This window comes from Ovis canadensis, chromosome 11 (genome assembly GCF_042477335.2).
Source record: "Ovis canadensis isolate MfBH-ARS-UI-01 breed Bighorn chromosome 11, ARS-UI_OviCan_v2, whole genome shotgun sequence".
Lineage (NCBI taxonomy): Eukaryota > Metazoa > Chordata > Mammalia > Artiodactyla > Bovidae > Ovis > Ovis canadensis.
The window spans coordinates 25,114,004-25,140,387 of record NC_091255.1 but is presented as its reverse complement, the minus strand read 5'-3'; the positions used below and the strand labels follow the sequence as shown (position 1 = coordinate 25,140,387).

Here is a 26,384-nt window from a genome sequence, read left to right as displayed (position 1 = left end):
TGCCAACCATTTAAAAAGTTCAATAAATACCATTTGCTTTGCCATTGTCACTTTGTCCCATAGCCTTTTGAAAAATTAAGTGGGTGTGCATCTTGAGCATCTTATGAACTTTGAGAAGTCTGTGAATTAAGCATTCATTAAATACTTTTACATATCCTGAGTGTATGTATACTGACTATATACTCTACAGGGAGAGATACCGAACTCTATGGAGCTCAAAACCCAATTGGGTTGCAAGCAAGTGGCAAATGATTTCAAAACACTTTATCACCAGAGCCAACATAACAAACTGCAAATTGAACAGCTGCTTCAACAATTCAATTCTGTATCCATTTATTACACACTTATTAAAGGCCAGGCATACAGATGAACAAGACCTGACTTCTAGGAGTTTACAAGGCTATGGAGATACACACGACCGGCGTGACTGAGCCTGCAAGCATGCACATTACTAATACATTGATGATGATGGCTTTCCTGGTGATGATGGTTTTGATGGTGATGTTGTTGGCGCTGACAAACCTCAACAATAAGAGCTAAGATGTATAAAGAGCTGACTTGTAGACAGATGGTGGCTAAAGGGCTTTGCATACATTATCTCATTTAATACCCATAAGAACCCTTTAAGGTAAACCATGTTCTTCTTTTATGGGTGAAGAAAAGGAAGATCAGAGAGTTCAGTAATTTTCCCAAGGCACACAGCTTCTGAGTAGCAGAGTTAGACCTCAAACTCAAGCATTATTGATATTAAGACCCTGTACCCAACCGCTCAACCACTAATCACTTCTCTTCCAGAGCCAATCATAGCAGAGGAAAGAGTCGCATCCATGCTGTGATAGAGGACAAAGTGCTTGGTGGGAAGGAAGGGGAGCAAGCTAATCCTGATCGAATGACGACTGAAATCTTCACAGCTGAGCTGTCCCTGGGGCTGGGGTTTTGGGAATAAGTAGGAAGTCAATGGTAGGGGATGGAGTAGGAGAGATTCCAGATGGAGGGACCAGCCTGGACAATGCAAAGAGGCTTCACAATTCTGGATCTGGTTGGGAAACAAGAGGCTGGGTGGTTTGCTGGGAGGGAGGGCTCTTGGAGAAAGCGTTGGCGTAAAGGAGAGATGAGAGTATCTTGAGGGTCTTTGGAGGATGAGCTTTGGATATGTAGTAGTACAAAGGCTAGTAAGTCACATGCTCCTTGGTTTTTTTTATCAGCTAACAGAACTTATTTCAGGATCCATAGGGAAAGATATTTTTTTCATTTTGATACTTGGAGCTTTTTCACCGTGTTTGACCTGGAAACCAGAAGAAATGAATTTTATTGAAAGGCCAAAACCATAATGGACATGAGGTCAAGCCCAGGGATTTTTTTGCTTTCTGTTTGTAATATTTATCTGTTCGTTTATTTGACTGCACCAGGTCTTAGTTGCAGCACGTGGAAATTCGGTTCCCTGATCAGGGATTGAACCTGAGCCCCCTGCACTGGGAGCGCAGAGTCTTAGCCACTGGACCATTAGGGAAGTCCCTGGCTCAGGGTTTGAATCCAATCTCTATCACTCTCTGGCTATAGGACTTCAGACAGGTTAGTTAACACTCCTGAACCTCAGTCTTCTCCTCTACAAAATGGGTTTGTTAGGAGACTTGAACTGTTGAATATACATAAAGCATTTAAAACAATGTGTGGTACACAGCCAGCTCTCATAAAATAGCATTATTATTACTGATCATGTGTTAACTACCAATTGGCCACATGACTTTTTCTAGCTGAGCTTGGAAATCTTTATCCATTAAGGAAGGGGTCAGTCACAATATTTCTGTGACCCTTTCCAGTGTAAAATGGTTTCATCCCAAATGGCTCATTTGGTGAAGAAGCTGAAGAACATAACAACTTTTGAACTTCCTTTTCTAATAACAAAGTGAAAGTGAAAGTGAAGTCGTGTCCGACTCTTAGCGACCCCACGGACTGCAGCCTACCAGGCTCCTCCATCCACGGGATTTTCTAGGCAAAGAAAAGGTTATTATCCTAACAAAGAGTTAGGATAACTAAAGGAAATCAGTCCTGAATATTCATTGGAAGGATTGATGCTTAAACTGAAGATCCAATAGTCTAGCCATCTGATGCAAAGAACTCACTCATTGGAAAAGACCCTGATGCTGGGAAAGATTGAAGGCAGGAGGAGAAGGAGATGACAGAGGATGAGATGGTTGGATGGCATTACTGACTCAATCAATGGACATGAGTTTGAGCAAGCTCTGGGAGATGCTGAAGGACAGGGAGGCCTGGCGTGCTGCAGTCCATGGGGTTGCAAAGAGTGGGACACGACTGAGCGACTGAACAACAATGGGATAACTCAGGAGCTTGAACCTATGCAAAACCAAGAGTTTTGTCCAACCAAGCCTTCTGGGAACTGATGTACCAATATTAGCAAGACCCGTGGCCTCCTCCTCAGCCAGCTTCTGGGTTGTCAATGGAGACAGACAAAGCCTCTTCTGATTGGATTTCCAAAGCAACCTGTCCATTCCAGTGACCTCATTAGCTTATTCATCAGTTTGGGATGTGTGTGTGTGTGTGTGTGTGTGTGTGTGTGTGTGTGTGTGTGTGTGTGTGTGATGGCCCAGGGACTTCCATTAGGCAAGTGTTTTGATCAAGACACTATTTTGTCTTCACTAAGTCTCTTGCCTGCTCAGTGGCTGCAGGGTCAGCCCTGAGAGTAATTCTTCACCTGCTATCTGTCCACATCCTCAGCAGTCCCCACCCTCCTCCAGTACCCTGGGTGTTTGCCGGGAGGTTGAGTGGTTCCCATACGCTGGCTGGGTCAGAGGCCGCCTCCTGGGAGACGCACACAAGATCAGTGCCTCTCATTCAGCCCGCGGATATTTAGCTCATTAAACAGCAATAGATTCAAACAAAAAAATGAAACGGCGCACATCCTTAGCGCTAAATATGTTTCCTCCCTTTGTCTTGGTTCTATTTTTCTGAAGGGAAATGTGAGGAGCTCTGCATACAGAGAGGCTGAAGGCGTCCAGGCAGAGAGATGAGAGGAGATTGGCTCCAAGCAATATCCCGCCTAGCAGGAAGTGAGTGGTGATGAATCCATATTTCTCCATAATAAGCTGAGCCGTGGGGGCAGAGTATCCCTTCCCCAGTGCAGGGAGAGTGTCAGGCAGGGCTGGCTGTGCCTATGGGGATGTGGTCACAGTCCCTGCTCGTCTTAGCGGCAGCAGCTATCCTGCCAGCTTGGTTCCTCCAAGCCTCTTCCCTTCATGTCTTCCAGCCTTGGGAGGGCACCTGTGGGTTGCCACCTCAAAGTGGTCTAAGATCTGGGGAGTGACCTTCCCATGGCGAATGGAGCTTCTCATCTTTTTTTTAATACTTTTTTTTTTAATGTGGACCATGTTTTACAGTCTTTCTTGAATTTGTTACAATCTTGCTTCTGTTTCATGTTTTGGTTTTTTGACCTCCTGGCATGTGGGGTCTTAGCTCCTCCACCAGGGATTAAACCTGCACCCCGCTGCAGTGGAAGGTGAAGTCTTAATCCCTCGGCTGCCTGGAAAGTATCAAGCCTCTGTTCTTTAGAGCAGTAAGGATTTTAGATGGCACCAAGTCCACTTAGGCCTTGGTTTGTGGTTAGATTCTTTTTTGGATTACTTTTTATTGGTGTATAGTTGCTTTACAAGGTTACGTTAGTTTCTTGCTGTATAGCAAAGTGAGTCATGCGTGCACAGACATAGGTCCACTCTATTTAACATTTCTCTTCCATTTAGGTCACAGCAGAACGCTGAGTAGAGTTCCCTGTACTATACAGTAGGTTCTCATTAGCTACCGATTTCATGCATAGCAGTGTGTATGCGTCAGTCGCAACCTCCCAATTCATCCCACCACCCCTCTTCCTCCCTCCGTAACCCTAAGTTTGTTCTCTGCATCTGTGACTCCAATTTGCCTTGCAAATAAGCTCATCTGTACCTTTTTCTAGATTTGTGGTTAGATTCTTTACAACCCTCATATCCGGGGACTGTGAAATGATTTTTTTTTTTAATTAGAGGCTTTTTGCTACCTTTCAGAGTCTTATTCAGATTTCTGTGGCTGAGGGTCCACATACTAGCTTACACACTCTAGTAGACTTTTTTTTTTTGCTTGCCTCCAACATACCTATTTTCCGCTTATTAGTAACTGTCTGAAATGCCTAGATTAGCTTTGGGGGAACCATTGCCCCCTAGTGTTAGCTTTGGGTATGGCTCCCACTTTCAACGCAACAGTGAGCTCAGATTGTCTTGAGCCAATCAGTGTGTCCTATCGCTGGGCGTGTGACGCAGCTTGGGCCAATCATACAGAAGGCTCCAGTGAATGGGGACGGCGGTGGGGAATCCACCATTCTCCCCACCAGGAACTTGTGGAAGAGGAACCTTCATCTTTCTCCTGCATGTTGTACTCTGAGGTCAGCTGATTGAAACTGGTTCAGTCCTTTTGGCTTCCTTGATGGATGGCATCCTGGAGGTGCCACACTGGCATGCAGAGGACGCTGAATAGAGACAAGCAGGGCTGGCTCTGAGGATAGTATGATTCTCTGGAAAAAACTGCAAGTGAAGCCAGAACCAACTCGGGATACTTCACTTACCTAAGTAGACTTGTTCATTTTGGGCCAGTTTTACTCTTAGTTGCAAAGAGGGGAAATTTTGGAATAAATGGTCCTCTTAACCGCAGAAGTGGGAAAAACTAATGACCAAGCGTGTTTTATTTGGTCTTCTTTATTCCTTTTTGTTCCAACATTGCAGATTCTGGAAGAACTAATGTTTATGGAGTGAAAGTGGAAGTTGCTCAGTCCTGTCCGACTCTTTGCGACCCCATAGACTGTACAGTCCATTGAATTATCTAGGCCAGAATACTGTAGCAGGCAGCCTTTCCCTTCTCCAGGGGATCTTCCCAACCCAGGGATCGAACCCAAGTCTCACACTTTGCAGGCAGATTCTTTACCAGCTGAGCCACAAGGGAAGCCCGATGTTTATGGAGAATATGTGCTAAGCGTTAACTTACAGGTTATGACTTGTTGAGACCCCCAAACAACCCAATGAGGAGTGGACTGTTATCAGTTCCATTTACAGATGAGAAGACTGAGGCACTCCGACGTTAAGTAATTTGCCCAAGGTCACAGAATGGTAAGTGACAGAGCCTCAGTTTAATCCGACAGGCAGCTTCTCACATCGCCCACAACCCTCGTATTCCATGACTACAATTTCCAGATGCAGAGCCAATGACTGTTTCCCACTGGGAACTATCAAGCATCCAGCCAATTTCATTGCCCAGAGCTTTCTCAGCTTTTCTCAGTTCCATCTCCTTTGCCCAAACGATAATTGTCTGTTGTAGTCTTCAATCATCTTACCTTCTCCTCCCAGTCTGACACTCTGGTTTCTGTAACATACATCTCCGTAGCTCCATATTAGAATGTCATCAGCCCACTCCCACCACCCTTCAGCACTTGGCTTTTTTAGAAGAGTCCCAAATGTAAAGTTTACAGCATCAAGAAGCAATGAGTGGGATTAGATTCCTTGCAGTGAACATTTAACACTCCTGCAGGTTTAGATCCACGTATTGAAATCTTCAGTTTGCAACACGCCGGTTTTGCCCAGGTCCCAGGGAGAGTGAGGAATCCCTCATTGCTCCTCTCTGTATTCTGCCAGTTGCATCCTCCAGGCTCCATCTTAACCATATGAATAACCACTCTCCCAATTCCCCAGTCAGGGAGTCCTCCAGATCCTCATATTTACTCTTCCCACACTTTGATAGTCCCTAAGAGCAGCTTCCTGGTGCTGCTATGGCCCATGCCTTTATGCCATGCAGAGAAAAGAATTTGAGTTGGATTCTGCCAATTAGGGGTAGTAAGAGAGTAATGAAAAGGGGCACATGTTGGCAAGAGGAAGGAAATTGTCTAGAGTATCAAACCTCTGAGTTGACTGATACCCAGGCTTTCCAAATGCTCACCATCCTCTAGAATCTCCTGCCAAGCGTATGAGAAGAATGTGCTATTTCTATCACACACCCCAGCCATCCTGTCTCTTATCTATTCCGTCTCTATCAAGCAGTGATTGGCTTATCTGTTCAAATAAACACATACATATGATTTTACATTAGAAGCTACCTTTTGTAAATTACATAAGAAAACCTTCAGATCTTGACTGAACCAGATATATCCTAGTTCTATTCACTCATCAACTGAAATGTGTATTGATCCACCCATCTATCGATTCATCCAACAAAACTTGATTGAACACTTCTATGTGCCACTGTATTAAGGAAACAAAGATGAAAAAAATATAAATATATTTTTCCCTTGGAGCTCACACTTTAGTAGAAGAGAGACAAATAAACAGAGTATTTCAGTCCATTTAAGGAAACATTTTAACAGAGTTAATTGCAGGGTGTCATAGGAGCAGCTGAATCTCCCATACTTTGGCCACCTGTGCGAAGAACTGACTCATTAGAAAAGATCCTGATGCTGGGAAAGATTAAAGGCAGGAGAAGGGGCCAACAGAGGATGAGATGGCTGGATGGCATCACTGATTCAATGAACATGGAGTTTGAGCAGGCTCTGGGAGTTGGTGATGGACAGGGAAGCCTGGCATGCTGCAGTCCATGGAGTTGCAAAGAGTCAGACATGACTGAGCTACGGAAGTGAACTGAACTGAAAGGAGCAGAAAAGAAGGGCTATGCTTTGGGGGTCAAGAAGGGCTTCTTAGAAAAGGTGAGAATTCGAATTAACAACTGAGAATCACTGTAGCAGACAGCATGGCTCTCTAGCATCTGTCTTCTCCTTTGTCCTTCTGGCAATAGAACCTACAAGGTTTTAGCTGGTCATAATGGCCAAAGATTCACTTCCAGGCTCTCTTATATCTTTCTGTAGGCGTGAGACTAAATGTTGTCAATAGGGCATGAGTGAAAGAGACGGTGTGCAGTTTGATTATGACATTTTTTTTAAAAAAAAAAGGTCTCTTGGTCTCTGCTTTCTCTTTCTCATTCTCCTTGGGTTGGAATGTAGATGGGGTGGAAATGATTTAGTTTTGACCATAGGGATAATGCTCTAGTGAGTGACAGAGCCATTAAGACGGAAGGAAACAGAGTCCCTGGAAGACTATGGAGCAAAGGCGCCCATCAACCCTGGGCCTCTTATATGCAGGCACCCCTTTATAAGAGCAGCTTAACCTGTGCGTGTGTGCGTGCTAAGTTGCTTCAGTCGTGTCTGACTCTTTGCGACCCTACAGACCATAGCTCACCAGGCTCCTCTGTCCATGGGATTCTCCAGGCAAGAATACTGGAGTGGGTTGCCGTGTCCTCCTCCAGGGGATCTTCCCAAGCCAGGGATCGAACCTGTGTCTCTTATGTCTACCTGCATTGGCGGGCAGGTTCTTTACCGCTAACACCACCTGGGAAGCCCTACCTTTATAAAATAATGCCCACCCACCCCCCACCACACACACAACAGGCTTAACGCTGCACAAGAAATCCAGCATGATTAGCTATTACAATGTCCCCTCCCCTTTGGCAAGGATGATCTAGAAATATTGGGTGGTTATTGTACACTATTTCTGGAGTATCTGGGAATGACTGAAACACCGGATTCTGGTGAGAGTATTAAGTCTTAGGCACAATGAGCACCCCCATCACACAGCCAGGGATCCCTACTAGTCCTTCCACTGGGGCTCCATCCTGCAGGTTGCAGGGAGGTGGAGTGGTCCTAAGGGATAGAACAGGTGAGCCTCGCTCTGCTTCTCAGCTTGTGATTTGAGCTGCCTCTGCCACCCACCTACTTCCTGGCACCTTCTTCCCCTTGGACCTGGTGCTGATTGTGGAGATGTTATATATCATCTTCAACTTCTGCAGTTCAAAGGTAGATTCCTGGTCTTATTTCTGAGCCTTCCTATGGCACGGTAGTCTTGACACTGTATCCCACTCAGTCCTCTTGAATTGAATCTCTGGATCCTAGGTCTTTCCTAATCTCATGTACCTTTCATTCATGTTCCCAGAACCTGGTCTTCACTGTGACCCTCGGTTCCTCCTGCTCAAATGAAACCAACTGTTTTGATTCCTATCTGTCTATCTGTACTGATTTCTGCCCAGCACCCCATTCAAATCATCTTGGGGGAGTTTCTGAGCTGCTTTATAATTGGAGCCACAGAGCAATCTTAATACATCATGACCATTCTTTCTTCTTCTATCTAGCCACATGACAGAGCCACATGACCTCCCACCTTCACTCTTCAGGATAAATATTGGCAAATGAAGAATGCCAAAGGCAAAGAGATTCTTTCACCATCCTCTAACATTTTCCAGTGAATATCAGGCAGTAAACTAGAAGGCAGTCAGCTGACTCAGTCTCAGAAAATATCTACAGGCACTGGGGCAGGTAGCTGAGAGTCTCCAGGGGGTCTTTACTCCATGAAATTTGTCTATATGAGCTCCAGCCCTTATGGACCAAAAAAAAGAGACAACTGCAGGATTTGTGATGAATCTGTGGACCCAGAATAGACTCAGAACCCTGCTCTGCCGTAACTTTTGTCTCCAAGCCCTGGGTGGCCTGGAGCCCCCACCCTCTCATTCTTTGTTTCCATAGTGTTCTCCCAGCCCTGGTGCATGTCGCTAAGATACCATTGCTCACACATGATGTGCTGAACAGTCATGACTTGTGAATGTATCTCTCTCCCCTGCAGGGTGAATCATACATCTTCCTGTCTCCAGAAACTAGCACAGCACCTGGCACATGGGAAGGGTTTACAAAAGGAATGAAACCTCAGAAAACACCACTGGCATGCTAGCCACAGATCCTTCTGAGAGCCCTCTGAGCACCAAATTGTCAACTACAAATTGGCACTCATCATGGGTACTTGCCATCTACCTCTACAAGGATTAAATCCTGTGCTGCTCCAGCGGCTGATTTTTAACACCCCCTGAAAGGAGTTCATGGTGGAGAGCAGAAATGAGGCACTCTGTGCTGGAGGGGGCGGGGGCAGGGGGGACTAGCAGGGCAGGTCTTCAGATAATTAGATATTTTCAGCAGCCAATTTTATGAGCCCAAGTCTTGTATCTCTTCATATCTAGAAAAGCACTAAAATCCTTCCTGGTGACTACCACTCCTTGTGACTAGCAGAAGTCTTCTGTGAAAAAATACCTGCTTGATCGTATGCATTCCCCTTTCATGAAAATCACATGCATATATACTGACCCTCCCCCCTACCCCTTTGGAGCAGTTTCTCAGAGCTATCTGAGGTGCTGTCTCCCAGGCTATAGTCCTCATTCTTCCCCCAATAAAACTTAACTGGTGTGAAATGAAAATATTTCCTGCCATATCAATACACAAGAAAGGTCACAGCCATCAGGGATTTCTGGCCTCCAGATGTGAATGAGTGCTGCTGAAATGGAACGCAATGCCTGTGATCCAGATGCTGCCACCCTCTACTGTGATTGCTGAGGAGCTGGGAGATGGGGGAATGAGGGGCGGGGTATGCAAGAAGCAGCCATCTGCCGCCTTTGCCCCTCCTCCTTAAGGTGAACCAGGAAACAGGATTTGGTCCCAGGTAGCTGAGGTGCATGTGAAAGGAATGAATTCGGTGAGCCCAGAGGCTTGCATCTTCCCATATAGAGAATGCTACATTCCTTAATTTGATATCGGATTTTTCTTACCTCACAGTAATCTTTGATGTTCAGACTGCCTGCTCCCTTCGTTGCAAACTTGCATATAACCTGACTCCCCCTCCAGCCTCCTGGAACAGTTTTCTCAGAACTACAGAGATGCTGTCTCCTGGGCTCAGGTCCTAAACATTCCCATCAAATAAAATAACTCTCTACTTTCAGGTTGTGACTATATTTTTTAGTCGACACTGGCAACTCTCGTGTTGTGCTTTTTTTTTTTTTAAGTCAACAAAATCATAAAACAGTCTAGTTGTGAAATTCAGGATGCCCCTGGCATTCCATCCTTGGTCTTCACATACCACATCCCAGCATGTGCCAGCAAATGCCCTGAAACCTGCTGATGCTCATTATCCCCATCCCAAGACGCCTCACTCTGAAGCCTGCTTCCCATTCGGTGAAACCTGCCTTCCTCTCTGCATCTTTGGAACTTTAGACAGGTCCTTGGACCATTGGTGCTTACTCAATGACCCTGGTACCTTAGATGATTCACACCCCATTTCTAGCCAGATCCTATGAAGCCTCTCACTCACTCCAGGCATCCTTGTGTGATGGGGTAAGGGTCTGTATAATAAAGTATTTAAACACAAATGGGGGGCTACTTGCTGTCCACAGCTGGGAAAGACATTTGAATAGGAGATTTCAATTAAAAAATACTCATGCAGGGACTTCCCTGGTGGTCCAGTGGCTAAGGCTCCTTGCTTCCAAAGCAGAGAACCTGAGTTCAATCCCAGATCAGGGAACTAGATCCCACATGCTGCAACTAAAGAGTTCACATGCCTCAATTAAAGACCCTGCATGCCACAATGAAGATCAAAGTTACCACATTTGCAGCTGAGAACCTGTGCAGCCAAATAAGTAATACATTAATAAATATTAAAAAAAAATACCTCATCCAGATTCCTTGATGACACTACCCCTGCCTTTTCTTTCATTCTTTTTTCCCCCTCTTTAAATGTTTTTATGACACTGGTAAAGACTTTCCTGTGGCTCAGATGGTAAAGAATCTGCCTGCAATGCAGGAGACCTGGGTTTGATCTCTGGTTTGGGAAGTTCCCTTGGAGAAGGAAGTGGCTACCCACTCCAGTACTCTTGTCTGGAGAAGTGCATGGACAGAGAGCCTGGCGGGTTATAGTCCATGGGTTTGCAAAGAGTTGGATACAACTGAGTGACTAACACAATACACACTATAGTATAACACTGGTAAGTAAGTGCCTGGAAACCAAACTCTCCTGTTGGGCTCACCACCTGGAACTTGACACTGAACCCTCAGATAACCCCCTACCGTCTAAGCACTTGGATGAAGCTCAAGGTAGCAACCCCAGATCCTCCTGAGTCACCAGAGTCCCTGACTCATGATTTCCTACAGTTCACAAGTACCAAGACACTTTGCTGAGAAAGGTCTGCATAGTCAAAGCTATGGTTTTTCCAGTAGTCCTGTATGGATATGAGAGTTCGACCACAAAGGAGGCTGAGCACCAAAGAACTGATGCTTTCAAACTGTGATGCTGGAGAAGACTCTTGAGCATCCCTTGGACAGCAAGGAGATCAAACCAGCCCATCCTAAAGGACATCCAGCCTGAATATTAATTGGAAGGACTGATGCTGAAGCTGAAGCTCCAATCCTTTGGCCACCTGATGCAAAGAGCTGACTCATTAGAAAAAAACTTGATGCTAGGAAAGAGTGAAGGCAGGAGGAGAAGGGGGTGACAGAGGATGAGATAGTTGGATGGCATCATTGACCCAATGGACATGAGTTTTAGCAAACTCTAGAAGTTGTGATGGACAGGAAGGCTGGTATGCTGCAGTCCACGGGGTCACAAAGAGTCGAACACAACTTGGAACAGCAATAACAACAAGCAGACACTTCTTTTCTGCTTAGGAAGATACGTCTCCCTTTAAGTGTTTTGTTTGCCTTCAAGTCCATTTGAATACAAAAATACAATGGAATTCCATTAAAAGAATGTCTGGGGCCTGCGACACCAGGATAAAAGACGGGAAATTGCCCTATTCTTTATGCAGCAGCTCCACTTGGAGCTGACAGTTCCTGGATAACTTCAGGGAGCAGGCTGTTAAAAAAACAAGTGGGCCATATTTCATGCTGGCTTCCACTCTCCCCTGGCTGTTTTTACTAGGAGCACAGGGGACCGTTAGAGCAATAATACACCAGGCTGCTTTATAGTGCTTTCCCCCAAAAGCTGAATTTTCATAATTGTTCAACAGGAAAATTGTTCCTTGGGCTGAAAGTGTAAATGCCTCAGCCACTGTGGGAAAGGTACTTTGAGGGTAGGCTTGGATGACAAGAGAGCTTAGAAATTCCAGAGTTGGAAAGGGGTGACCCCTCACTTGAAATATGAGTGGTGTGGGACCCAGAGAACAGAAGGGATGGATGCCCAGCCATATAAAAAGTGGCAGCAGAGGCAGGACCATAAACTGGACCCCTGACTCTCTGGTCCTGAGCTATTCCGCTTCCCTCCTGCCTGACTTATGAGGGGATGTGTAGGAAGGTTCCATACCTGAGTATTCTTCTTGTTATGCTGAAGTCAAATCTCTCTCTTAAAAAAAAAATTATTTTATTTATTTATCTGGCCGCATCAGGCCTTAGTTGTAGCAGCAGACTCTTTGTTGCTCTAGCCTGGGCTCCGGAGCTCATGGGCTCAGCAGCTGTGGTGCGAGAGTTCGGTTGCCCCATGACATATGGGGTTTTAGCTCCCTGACCAGGGATCAAATGCGCATCTTGTGTATTGCAAGGCAGATTCCCAACCACTGGGTCACCAGAGAAATCCCAAAGTCAAATCTGTAAGGACCAGCCAGAGAAAGTGTGCTCCGGCTGAAGCTAGAGAGGATATAGACAGATTTATGGAAGAACTTCTTGAGCATCCGGGCATTGGGATCTAGGGTTGAGAGACTTCCAGGCACACACAGATTCTTTCCTTGAATGGGATTATATTTTTAAAAGAATGTTGGAGGAAAAAAGTGTGAATTTGGAAAGGATGATCGAAGTGACGAAACAGATGGAGAATAGGCGACATGATGGACATTTCCACCAAAACATTTAAAGGTGGGAAAACCATGAACTCCCAAAGTGGGGAAGGGGTATTGTACTAGAGAGCTGGGCAGGTCTTGTCCAGGACTAGGATTCTAGGCTTATCTCTTAGCTCTTCCTCAGTTCTCAGGACTGATAACTCAAAGGTATAGCTTTCTTTTTTTCTTTTGTTTGGGATACAGAGCCTGTGTTTTTGAGAACCAGAGGAATGAATTAGTAGCTATGGTCTGCATCCCCTACTTTCTCTATCACTGCCCAGCCAGGGTGAATTCTGAATTTCCAGAATATTACTGAATGAATGAATGAATAAATAAATCAGTGATCAAAGAAGAGCTGCAGAGAGAGATGATGGTGGTGATTTTGAAGGCAAAGACCTTTATTCTCTCCTCTGTGTCCCAGATGGAAAAATATAATACCAACTAATTTATGCATAAATTAAGAGTCCCCACCAAATTAATCTTCCAAGTATTGAGGTTAGCTCCTTTAAACAAAAAAACCTTTTGTTTCTGTTCTTTTGATTTGAAAACACTTTAATCCTATTACATACTTCTAAAACAAGGCTTATGAGACACAAATATTATTTTTACTCTGTTTCAGAACATTAATAAAATACAAATAATAATAAAATACCATCATACATTTTTCCATGGTGCTTTATAAAGATGATATAACTTAAATATGCAATCTTATTTATTCTTCACAACATTATTTAAATTATGTATTTATGTGTATGTATATGAGCTTTCTCCTGCCAATGCAGGAGATGGGGTTTGATCTCTGGGTCAGGAAGATCCCCTGGAGCAGGAAACAGCAACCCACTCCAGCATTCTTTCCTGGGAAATCCTACGGACAGGGGAGCCTGGCAGGCTACAGTCTATGGGGACACAAAAGAGTCGGCCATGATGTAGGGGCTAAAAAACAACAACAAAAGCATATATATTCTCCTCATTTAAGTAGATAAAGAGACTGTGGATCAAAAAAAAAAAAATCCATTTTTTCAATGCCATGAAAAGCCAGTAAGAGTTAAAGTCAGATCTCAGATACACATTTTCTGATTGCATGGGTATTGTCTAAGCTGAGAATAAATGTCTCTTACTGCTTCCCAGGGCATGGCCTGATCAGGAGTCAGCTAGAAGCAGACTGGAGAATGAGGGATATTGGGCTTAACCAACAAGTTGGTGAATAAAGGAAGATGGCCAGGGCAATGGGGGGAAAGATCCTGGTGGGAGGCCTGGACCACAGAAAAGAGAGGTGGCCAAGAGTTAATGTCGGCATCAAATGGTGTGAAAGTTTAGCTGGACACATGGTACTGCACCCTGAGTGGAGGGCAGGGCCTGGCAGAAGGAAGCTCTTGGCAGGGGTCATGCTCAGAGATGGGTGCTTATGGATGCCCTGAGGGGCCTAGAGCCAGACCCCGGAGCAGGGTCCAGCCTCAGGGGCTCCAGACCAGGGTAGACAAGACACAGTGTGTGGGTCTCAGCCAGGCGGGCTGGGGTTCAGGGCAGGGAGACAGGCCAAGCAAAAGGACAGAGATCATGAGGAACTGGGGCAGCAGGCAGGGGTGCCAACGTGGCCTGTGCACCTGGGCCTCAGGCCCTGCAGGTTCCCCAGCTCACCAGTGCCTGGACACACACCATTCTGAGATTCTTCCCAGCCCCTCCTCTGAGTGGCCAGTCACCCCAGAACTGCAAGGGGACATCTGTGTCCAGGCAAGGCCTACAGCAGGAACCCTGTCACCAGTCATCTTTGCCCCCTTTGGGGGCAGCAGAGTGACCAGCGGACTCGAGGAGCACGGTTTGGAGATGGAGAGGTGGAGAGTCTTGGCTGTAGACTCGAGATTCTCACTAGCTATGACCTTGAACCAAGCACACGATCTAACCAAACAATTGTTGCTGTTGTTCAGTTGCCAAGCTGTGTCTGACCCTTTGCGACCCCATGCACTGCAGCATGCCAAGCCTCCCTGTCCTTCACCATCTCCCAAAGTTTGCCCTAATTTAGGTTTATTGAATGGGGGATGCCATCCAACTATCTCATCCTCTGTTGCCCTCTTCCCTTCTCCCTTCAATCTTTCCCATCATCAGGATCTTTTCTGATGAGTCGGCTGTTCTGAACAATATGGTGAAAATAATAACAGCCATTCTTCCTTTGGGGGTTAGCGTCTGACCTGATACCATAATAGAAATATATAAGGAAGCTCTCCCTTCCTTTGAAAATATGGTCGGTTCTTCTCGTCTGCTTAACTTTGAAGATGGAGAACGGACGATTTGGACTTTTCCATACTTTTAATGCAGGAGCAAAAGTACTACCTATCTGTGATGTGCCGGGCGCTGTGCTCAGTGTCCCAGGAAAGCAGGTATGACTACAAGCTTGGGCTTTGAAGGCCAGGTTGGGGAGTTAACACCAGTCAGGGAGACAAATGCCCAGCCAGTTATAATGCAAACTGCAAGGTGGAATGATATAAGAGCTGAAAGGCAGTGTTTGTGTGGAGTGGTTGTATGGGCTCAGTTGTTGTTCAGTTGCTAAGCTGTGGCCAACTCTTTGTGACCCCATGGACCGCAGCATACCAGGCTTCCCTGTCCTTCACTATCTCCGGGAGCTTGCTCAAACTCATGTCCATTGAGTCGGTGATACCATCGAAACATCTCATCCTCTGTTGCTCCCTTCTCCTCCTGCCTTCAGTCTTTCCCAGCACCAGGGTCTTTTCCAGTGAGTCCGCTCTTTGTTTCACATAGCCAAAGTATTGGAGATTCAGCGTCAGTTCTTCCAATGAATATTTATGGAAGTATGGACTCAGAACCAAGGAAAGTGTATTTTGATCAAGGAGATTCAGGAAGAGGCTCATGGAGCAGCTGGTGTCTGAGCTAGGCCATGGAGAAGAGCTGGAACTGAGGATCATAGTAGAATCCAGCTCGGAAACTGTCAACTGTGGGTTTGGGTCTTAACTAGTTTATAAGGCTCTAAACTAATGCATCTAAATGAAGACTGTACATCTGAAGCACCCAGGGATCGTATAGGTAATTTGCAAACGGCCAGATTCCTTTCAGATCCCCAGTTTCAGGTCCCTAAGGGTGGAGCCTGGGTGTTTGCATATTGAAGAGGCCCCCATTTCCTCCTCTACCCCACCAACCCAGGTGATTCTGATGAGGGGTTTTGGTGAAGAGCCAAGTCCTAAACCATTCCCAATCTTTAGCATGGTTAACCAGCTCCTGGCGATCTTATTCAAAGGCAGATTCCTGGGCCATTCCATCAAAGATTCTGATTCAAAGGGTCTGAATTGAGGCCTGAGACCCTGCATTTCTAACACACTCTCCTTGGATGCTGATGCTGCAGATCTGGGGACCACACTTTGAGCTGTCGTTGTCGTTCAGTCACTAAGTCATGCCCAACTCTTTGCGACCCCATGGACTATAGCATGCCAGGCTTCCCTGTCCTTTACTGTCTCGCCAGAGGTGCTCTAACTCATTCCATTGAGTCGATGATGCCATCCAACCATCTCATCCTCTGCCACCTCCTCCTCTTCTTGCCCTCAATCTTTTCCAGCATCATTTTGAGTAACAGGGCTTTTTTAAACCATCACCTGGCTCTGGTGGTTCTGGCTAGGATGCTAAGACCCAGAGTGAACAGGTCCCCTTAATGAGGAAATGCTTTGGAAAGCAGACGCATGCTTCTGCATCCTGGACCTTTAAGAAATCACATTCAGTCACCTGGAAATCCACCAGGCCAGCCCAGAGGGATTTCAAGCACCCCATCTTTGCCCTCTGTGCTTGCTTCTCCTGCCTCTAGTTCCCCACCAGCCCCTGCTTCTCAGTGGTGTTCCTGTATAATGCTCCTGGATCTTGGACATCCTGCCTGCTCTGCCCAAGGATCTTACAAATTTGTTTCACACCTTTTTATGGGCAGTCCACCAGCCACACAGCAAAGCGTTGGTTTAGTGGCAGCAGAGAGTTTGGCTCAGAAAACAGGTGATCTGTCCATCTTCTTTTTGACACCCAGGAAAGACTGGCCCAGTGACTTTGGGTCCTGTTTGTTCTCCACATGTTTTTGATCAGCTTCATTTTTTGAAAAATATTGTTCATGAGAGCAATTTAGTCAGAGTGAAGAAACTCTTCCAAGCCCTTTGTGTTAGGAAAAATTACCTGGAAAGAATTGGTGAGCTAGCTGACCGACCCTGGGATTTGGTCATTGGAACAAGTTAGCTGTTGACAGATGATGCCTGCCTTTTAGAATCTAACACCATAGGCCTTGCATTGTGGGTTTTCACTAATTCAGTGGATCTTGGCCGGCTCCCTGCTTTCAGCCCTGGGGAAAAGTCTTAATCTCACCAGAAGTGCTTTTCAGAAACAACATCTTCATGCATTTCAATTAAATTATACAGTTTTTTTTTTTTAAAGATTTTCTCTCCTTTTTTCTCCTTCCTTTTTGTGGAATCAAGTCTTTTGTGCTGGAAAAAATAATAGATGAAATGCTGGAAATGAAGAGATAAATTAGATTTGATCAGCTTTCCTCAAACCACTCGGTGGAAGAGGCATAGCTCTAACTATGATACTATGCATTGTCACAGGGGTCCTGAGTACAGTGTATAGGAAAGGGACTAATTATTTTTGGCTTATGGAAGTTTTATGGAAAAAGAGATACTGCTTTTTTTGCACAAGAATAGTCAGGCTTTAAAGGAATTAATCTTCAAATTATACAAATAGCTCATATAGCTCAACATAAAAAAAAAAAAAAATCAAAAATGAGCAGGAGCTCTAAATAGACATTTCTCCAAAGAAGACATACAGATGGTCAAAAGAAAAGGTACGTAAAAGATGCTCAACATCACTAATTATCAGAGATATACAACTCAAAACTACAATGATCACACTTCAGTCAGAATGCATCTTTAAAAAGTCCTAAAATAACACATGTTGGAGAGGATTTTGAAAAAAAGGAACTCTTCTATACCTTTGGTGGGAATGTGAACTGATACAGCTAGTATGGAGAACAGCATGGGAGTTCCTTTAAAAACTGAAAATAGAGCTAATATGATCCTGCAGTCCCACTCCTGGGCATGTATCTGGAGAAAATCATAATTCAAAAAGATACATGCACCTTGATGTTCACTGAAGCACTATTTGCAATAGCCAAGACATGGAGATAACTTAAATGTTTACTGACAGATGAATGCATGAAGAAGATGTGAAAAAATATATATATAATGGAATATTATGCAGCCATAAAAAAGAATGAAAGGATGTACCTAGAAGTTATTATACTAAGTGAAGTAAGCCAGAGAAAGACAAATATCATATGATATCACTTATACATAGAATCTTAAAAAAGTGAAACAAATACATTTATATACAAAACATAAATAGATTCACAGACAGAAAACAAACTTATGGCTACCAAGGGAAAAGGGTGGGAGGAATAAATTAGGAATTTGGGATTGACATATACACATTACTATATAGAAAATAGATAAACAACAAGACCTTACTATAGCACAGAGAACTATACTCAATATTTTATAACAACCCATAAGAGAAAAGAATCTGAAAAAGAACACACACATATATATGTATGTGTGTGTGTATATATATATAAGTAATATATCTGAATCATTTTCTGTATACCTGAAACTAACACCACATTGTAAATCAACTACAATTTAAAAAAAGAAGAAAAAGAATGGTCAGGCTTTGAGAGGGTAACAACATTTGAATAAATACAAGAAATATATGGTAATTATAAGGTTGAATATGCATCACACCTCTTAGATAACCACAATGGAGGTTTTGATAATACTAATGATAGTAACAACAAATGTCTTTTGAATACTTTCTACATGCCAAGTACTGTGTTAAATAATTTATATGCGTTATCTAATTTAATGAAATCTTCCTCACAAGCCTACAAATTGACAATATTGCCCCATTTTATATAGGAGTATACTGAGGCATTCAGATGCTTATAGCTTTCCTTTTCTCCTTCGCTTTTCATTTCTCTTCTTTGCACAGCTATCTGTAAGGCCTCCTCAGACAGCCATTTTGCTTTTTTGCATTTCTTTTCCATGGGAATGGTCTTGATCCCTGTCTCCCGTACAATGTCATGAACCTCAGTCCATAGTTCATCAGGCACTCTGTCAGATCTATCAGATCTTCTGCTAACAGAAGCAGAAGATATTAAGAAGAGGAGGCAAGAATACACAGAAGAACTGTACAATAAAGATCGTCATGACCCAGATGATCAAGATGGTGTGATCACTTACCTAGAGCAAGACATCCTGGATGTGAAGTCAAGTGGGCCTTAGAAAGCATCACTATGAACAAAGCTAGTGGAGGTGATGAAATTCCAGTTGAGCTATTTCAAATCCTGAAAGATGATGCTGTGAAAGTGCTGCACTCAATATGCCAGCAAATTTGGAAAACTCAGCAGTGGCCACAGGACTGGAAAAGGTCAGTTTTCATTCCAATCCCAAAGAAAGGCAATGCCAAAGAATGCTCTAACTACTGCACAATTGCACTCATCTCTCAAGCTAGTAAAGTAATGCTCAAAATTCTCCAAGCCAGGCTTCAGCAATATGTGAACCATGAACTTCCAGATGTTCAAGCTGGATTTAGAAAAGGCAGAGGAACCAGAGATCAAATTGCCAACATCCACTGGATCATGGAAAAAGCAAGAGAGTTCCAGAAAAACATCTATTTCTGCTTTATTGACTATGCCAAAGCCTTTGACTGTGTGGATCACAATAAACTATGGAAAATTCTGAAAGAGATGGGAATACCAGACCATCTGACCTGCCTCTTAAGAAACCTGTATGCGGGTCAGGAAGCAACAGTTAGAACTGGACATGGAACAACAGACTGGTTCCAAACAGGAAAAGGAGTACGTCAAGGCTGTATATTGTCACCCTGCTTATTTAACTTCTATGCAGAGTACATCATGAGAAACACTGGGCTGGAAGAAACACAAGCTGGAATCAAGATTGCCAGGAGAAATATCAATAACCTCAGATATGCAGATGATACCACCTTTATGGCAGAAAGTGAAGGGGAACTAAAAAGCCTCTTGATGAAAGTGAAAGAGGAGAGTGAAAAAGTTGGCTTAAAGCTCAACATTCAGAAAACTAAGATCATGGCATTTGGTCCCATCACTTCATGGGAAATAGATGGGGAAACAGTGGAAACAATGTCAGACTTTATATTGGGGGGCTCCAAAATCACTGTGGATGGTGACTGCAGCCATGAAATTAAAAGATGCTTACTCCTTGGAAGGAAAGTTGTGACCAACCTAGATAGCATACTCAAAAGCAGAGATACTACTTTGCCAACAAAGATCCATTTAGTCAAGGCCATGGTTTTTCCAGTGGTCATGTATGGATGTGAGATTTGGACTGTGAAGAAAGCTGAGTGCCGAAGAATTGATCCTTTTGAACTGTGGTGTCGGAGAAGACTCTTGAGAGTCCCTTGGACTGCAAAGAGATCCAACCAGTCCATCCTAAAGGAGGTCAGTCTTAGATGTTCATTGGAAGGACTGATGCCGAAGCTGAAACTCCAGTACTTTGGCCACCTCATGGGAAGAGTTGACTCATTGGAAAAGACCCTGATGCTGGGAGGGATTGGGGGCAGGAGGAGAAGGGGTCTACAGAGAATGAGATGGCTGGACGGCATCGCTGACTGGATGGACATGAGTTTGGGTAAACTTTGGGAGTTGGTGATGGACAGGGAGGCCTGGTGTGCTGCAATTCATGGGGTCACAAAGAGTTGGACACGACGGAGCGACAGAACTGAACTGAACTGAACTGAACTGATACTGAGGCAATATTGGAGGGAGAAATATCTACAACCTTAGATATGCAGATAATACCACCCTAACGGCAGAAAGTGAAGAACTAGAGTCTATTGATGAAGGTGAAAGAGGAGAGTGAAAAAGCTGGCTTAAAACTCAACATTCAAAAAACTAAGATCATGGTATCCAGACTCAAAACTTCATGGAAAATAGATGGGGAAAAAGTGGAAACAGTGGCAGATTTTATTTTCTTGGGCTCCAAAATCATTGCGGATGGTGACTGCAGCCATGAAATTAAAAGATGCTTCTTCCTTGGAAGAAAAGCTATGACAAACCTAGATAACATATTTTAAAAACAGAGACATCACTTTGCTGACAAAGGTCTGTATAGTCAAAGATATGGTTTTTCCAATAGTCATGTACAGATGTGAGAATTGGACCATAACGAAGGCCAAGCACCAAAGAACTGATGCTTTTGAACTGTGGTGGTGGAGAAGACTCTTGAGAATCCCTTGGACGGCAAGGAGATCAAACCAGTCAAACCTAAAGGAAATCAAGCCTGAATATTCAATGGAAGAACTGATGCTGAAGCCGAAGCTCCAATCCTTTGGCCACCTGAAGAGTCAACTCACTGGAAAAGACCCTAATGCTGGGAAAGATTGAAGACAGAAGGAGAAGGGGGTGACCGAGGATGAGATGGTTGGATGGCATCACTGAATCAATGGACATGAGTTTGAGCAAACTCTGGGAGACAGTGAAGGACAGGCAAGCCTGGCAGTCCACGGGATCACACAGAGTAGGCCACAACTGAGCGACTGAACAAGACAGAGGTTTAGAGATTCCTTAGGTCACTCACTCAAGGTCATATGGTTCTGAAGTCAGGAATTTACACCAGTGACTATTAACTGGTATTACTTGCTTAACACTCACTGTGTATCAGGCACTTTGCATGATCATTTTTTTTAATCTTTAAAGCAACCTTATAAAGCAGATATTACAGTACCATTTTATAGAGGAAGATGCATGTGCTGAGAAGTGAGTTTTACACATTTATACAGTCTTTAAATGGAAGGACTGGGATTAGAAACTAGGTCTGTCTGAGCTCCAAAGCTTATCTTCTTTTAACCTTGCTAGATTTTTGCCCTTTCATTGGATCCTGCAATGTCTTAACCCAAAGAGGTGAAGGTAAACATGATTGTTCCCAAAGGGCTGCCTGGGGAAAGCCTGTGCACTTTTGCATTGGAATGATTGTTCGGCATTTGCTTAAGGCTGGAGGTGCCAATGGCATGAACAATTGCCTGGAGGAGGAAAGAAATAAGAAAGCCTGGGGCTCAGAGGGGTGAGAAAGGAGGTAAGAAACTGAGGCAAGCTGCTAAATGACGGGATGGTTTGGGTGAGAGGATGGGGTGGGGTGCAGGCAGCCTGGGGCTCTGGAGTCCTGCAGTCCTGGGTTCTAATCCAGGGGGACTTTGACCTAGGTACTTCACCTTTCTGAGCCCCAGTTTTCTCAACCACAGAATGGGAATACTAACACCTTTCTTGTCACATTGTGGTGAAAAATAAATGAGCCAGTGGAGCTGACCCATGGGCATGCAATAATCAGTAAGTACCTTCTTGCTGCCCTGTTTACGTCGGCTCCTGCTGACTCTGATTAGGCTATAAGAGAAAAAAGCCTAATTTCTTGAACAGGAAGGATTTGATTCCAGCAGGAGGCCCTGGGGCATGGACTGGCATGGGGGACCCAGGAATAATATCCATTTGTCTGGCTCTTTCTCCAGGCCAGAATGCTGATTTCTGGAGCCTTCATCCAAGCACTAAATCCATCTAATTGGTTTGAAAAGCACTGGGCGGATAAACATGCCGTCAGCCCACCACTGTAATAATGTCAATGACATTTATGCCTGAGATGAAGGATGCAGAATGAATGGAGATTAGACCCCAGGTACCCTGCTATGAATGACAGCCCAGACAAGACACTTCTGAGTCAGGAAATGCCAGCCTCTGGGAGGTGGGGGTTTAGGGGTGTAGCAGGCAAGGATGAGCCCTTACATGGGGCTTACAGGCTCAATTAGAAAGTAGATCAGATTTCAGATGGTAAAGAATCTGCCTGTACTTCAGGAGACCAGGGTTTGATCCCTGGGTCAGGAAGATCCCCTGGAGAAGGAAATGGCAACCGACTCCAGTATTCTTGCCTGGAGAATTCCATGGATAGAGGAGCCAAGCAGGCTACAGTCTGTGGGGTTGCAAAGAGTCAGACATGACTGAGCAACTTCACTTTCTTTACTTTCAGATTTGCCTATGATACAGAGACATGGATAGAAGACTAGAATACCGTGCTGGGTGAGTTCCTTAATCTCTCTGAGCCTCTGGTTCCTGCCGGTGAGAGTAGCACCATGATGTTGGTGAGCATTATGGACCTGAAAAATACTCATAACCTAAAAGTTGAGAGTTATGTTTTACTTGATGGAAATTGTTAGGACTTAAACCCTGCATGCAGCATCTCTAATAACCCTGAGTGAACTGCTCTGAGGAGGTAACGGGGAGGGGAGCCAAGTTATATAGAAGATTTTGCAACAGGAGGTAGGTGGTCTAAACGTCAGAAGATCATTATAAATTAAAGAAAACCATGGGGCTTCCCTGGTGGTCCAGTGGCAAAGAATCCACCTGCCAATGCAGGGGACATGGGCTTGATCCCTGGTCCAGGAAGATGGAAGATTCCTCATGCCATGGGGCAACTCAGCCCAGGCGCCAGAACTACTGAGCCAGCCTAGAGCCCCTGCTCTACAAGAATCCACTGCAATGAGAAGGTCACGTGCTGCAACTAGAGAGTAGCCCCCAATGACCGCAACTAGAGAAAGCTTAGGCAAAGCAACAAAGACAGAGCATAGCCAAAAGAGAAAATAATAATAAAAAAAAAAGAAAACCAGATATCCCAAGTTGAGGAGTTTAGGACTTTCTATGTATGGGAGGATGCCAGAGTCTGGGCAGGCTAGAATCTTTGATGTGTACCTCAGCTATCTGGGGCCACTATCCTGTGTTTTCACATCTTGAGTTCCCTCAGGGCTCACCAGCTCACCATCCACGGTGGCTGCAGCTGCTGATGACTGTGACATCCTTTGTTTACTGGTATGGCAGGAAATATTCCATTTTTCAGTATAAAATAAAAGGAATAAGTGGAGAATGTAGCACCGTTCCTGTGGAGTTGCAGGAAGTCCAGAAATGTTGAATCCCTCCTCCTTTCCTATTTTTCCTTTCTTCTGGAATCACCACTTTCTTTGTTCCGAAGAGTCCAAGACCTATATACTCTCCATTCATGATCCCAGGAGAGCAGCTCACTCATCCACTCATTCATGAACACCATATTTTTTTCAGTCATGCATCACTTCTGTTTTGGTCATGCAAATTTCATCCAGGTCCTAGCCAGAGAGCCCCATAAAAAAGAATCATTGGACTTCTCCCCTGCCATTGAGTTGATGGGGGACAGTGGCACTGTATCAGATAGAGTCCCTTACACAGTGCAAGATAATTCAAGGAGGGCGTGTTTGCAAAAGGAATAATTATTAAGGAGTGGGTGGAGCCGCCAGCAGCATGGCTGTCACCACCCCCAGGATCAAGGAGGAAAAAGGGAACTGACCCTGGGACCTGCCAGAAGAGGATTGTGCACAGTAGGCCACCTTGAGAGAAATAGCGACCTGTCAAGCAGGCAGCCCGAGGTAACCTCCAGCTGTTCCTCCCTCCTCCCCCTGACCCTCTCTGATGCTCCTCTTCAGCTGACATGATCAGAAGCTCAAGGCTAATGAGTTTCTGGTTTTGGTCCACCATGGCCAGGGCAGGGAGCTAGGTGGGGTAGACGGAAAGTGACTCTGTGGTGGGGAGGGGTGGCAAATGCAAGGCATCCAGCACAAACATTTAAAACTGACGACAAGGCAGGGTTTGATGTTAATGGAGGGAGGGGTGGATTCCCACCATTCCTTTCAATTTCACTACCCACCTCCCCACTTCAATCTCAAATTCAGGGGGATGGAGTTGATCTCCCTGCCTCCGTCCATGACCTGTGGCAGCAAGCATCTCTTGAAGACTCACATGTCTCATGCACCAGCTTAATAAATTTCAGAGGCTTTCTACTGCCTTCAGTGAAAAGCTCAAATTCTTTGGGACGGCTGGCAGAGCCCTCAGGACCTGCCCTTTCTTGCCTCTCCAGCATCATTTCTTGTTACACTTCTTCCCACTCTTTCCACCTCCATCTCCCACCTCCATCAATGCTACAGAGTTGACCTTTGCCTGTACCTAACATCCTCTTCTTCTCAGTCTTTGAACCTGCCTGTCTCACCTCTGCTGGACCCCAACCTGAGACGCTCTCCTTCCTCCGCTTTGCCTGGCTAACTCTGAAGAAATCATGACCTACTTAAGCAAACAGAAAGGTATAGAGAATAAAAATTAGACACTCACATAGCCATCCTATTTAATAAATGTTGAAATTTTGCCACTTTGCTTCAGATCTTTAAAAAAAAAAAAAAGAACTAAAACATCACAGTTACAATGGCTGCTGCTGCTGCTGCTAAGTCGCTTCAGTCATGTCCAACTCTGTGAGACCCCAGAGATGGCAGCCCATCAGGCTCCGCCATCCCTGGGATTCTCCAGGCAAGAACACTAGAGTGGGTTGCCATTTCCTTCTCCAATGTTACAATGGAGGCATCTATTATACTTCTTTCCCTCCTGTAATACTATTTCCATGCTTTTACTTGCTGGCTAGATATCTCTGTTCCAAAAAGGGGGATAATTGTCATTATTTTATAGTTTTTTTTTTAACTTCCCTTTTCCACTTAACATTATGTGAGTATTTGTTGTTTTGGCTTTGTTGGTTGGACACAGTCTTGAGAGACTTTATTGGCAGATGGCTTCCTTCTAGTGATGAGAGTCAAGTAATGCTGTCTGGTCCACACTCGACTTCAAAAGAGTGGCTTTGACAGAGATTTCATAAGCAACAAATGTTTTAAAAGAAATTTTATTGAAACATAGTTGATTTACAATGTACTAATTCCTGTTGTATGGCAAAGTGATTCAGTTATACATATATATATGTATATGTGCTCATGTGCTCAGTAGCTCAGTGGTGTCTGACTCTTTGTGACCCATGGGCTGTAGACTGTCAGGCTCTGCTGTCCATGGAATTTCCCAGACAAGAACACTGGAGTAGTTTGCCATTTCCTACCCCAGGGGATCTTCCCGACCCAGGGATCGAACCCATGCATCTCCTACGTCTCCTGCATTGTCAGGTGGATTCTTTACCACTGAGCCACCTGGGAAGCCATGTATAATATATTCTTGCTCATGTTCTTTTCCATCATGCTTTCTCACAGTATACTGAATATAGTGCCCGGTGCTATCCAATAGGGTCTTGTTTATCCACATCCCCCTCTCTGGAACTCAGAATCTTAATTTATAAATTGAAGGCATGGGGTTAATATGGCTCTCAAATTCTTCCAATCTTAGTCTTCCGCAATATATACTTTAAATAACATCTGCCTTATGGGAGTCTTCACTCATTCTTGCATTGGCTTCTTTCACCAGGTCCTTGTCATGCCCTACGGCATCCTAGGCACTGGGTATCTGCATAAACACGACCGTGACCTTGTCCTCAGGTACTTTCCGCTTGATTGGAAGAGACAGACGAGCAAATGGAGACGCCTTGGCCAAGGCATTCCAGACTAGGGCTTGTCAGGGAGGGCTTCCAGCTTGAAGTTAGACTTTGTCTGAAGGATGAGTTGGAGACAGCCCAAGGCAAAGGTCATTCCAGGCAGAGAAAGTGGGAACTTGAGGCATTTGAGGATGTGTTAAACGATACAGATTAATTGTTCCATTAGGACGTGGTTGCCATCTTCCTATTTCATTTAAAAATCAT

At 44.5% G+C, this 26,384-nt stretch overlaps 1 protein-coding gene across 1 annotated transcript in view; it reads right to left on the bottom strand.

Annotated features, from left to right (window-relative positions):
* ASIC2 (acid sensing ion channel subunit 2) overlaps positions 1–26,384 on the bottom strand; it is a 1,229,563-nt gene that overhangs the window by 507,249 nt on the left and 695,930 nt on the right. The gene's annotated exons all lie outside the window — the stretch shown is intronic.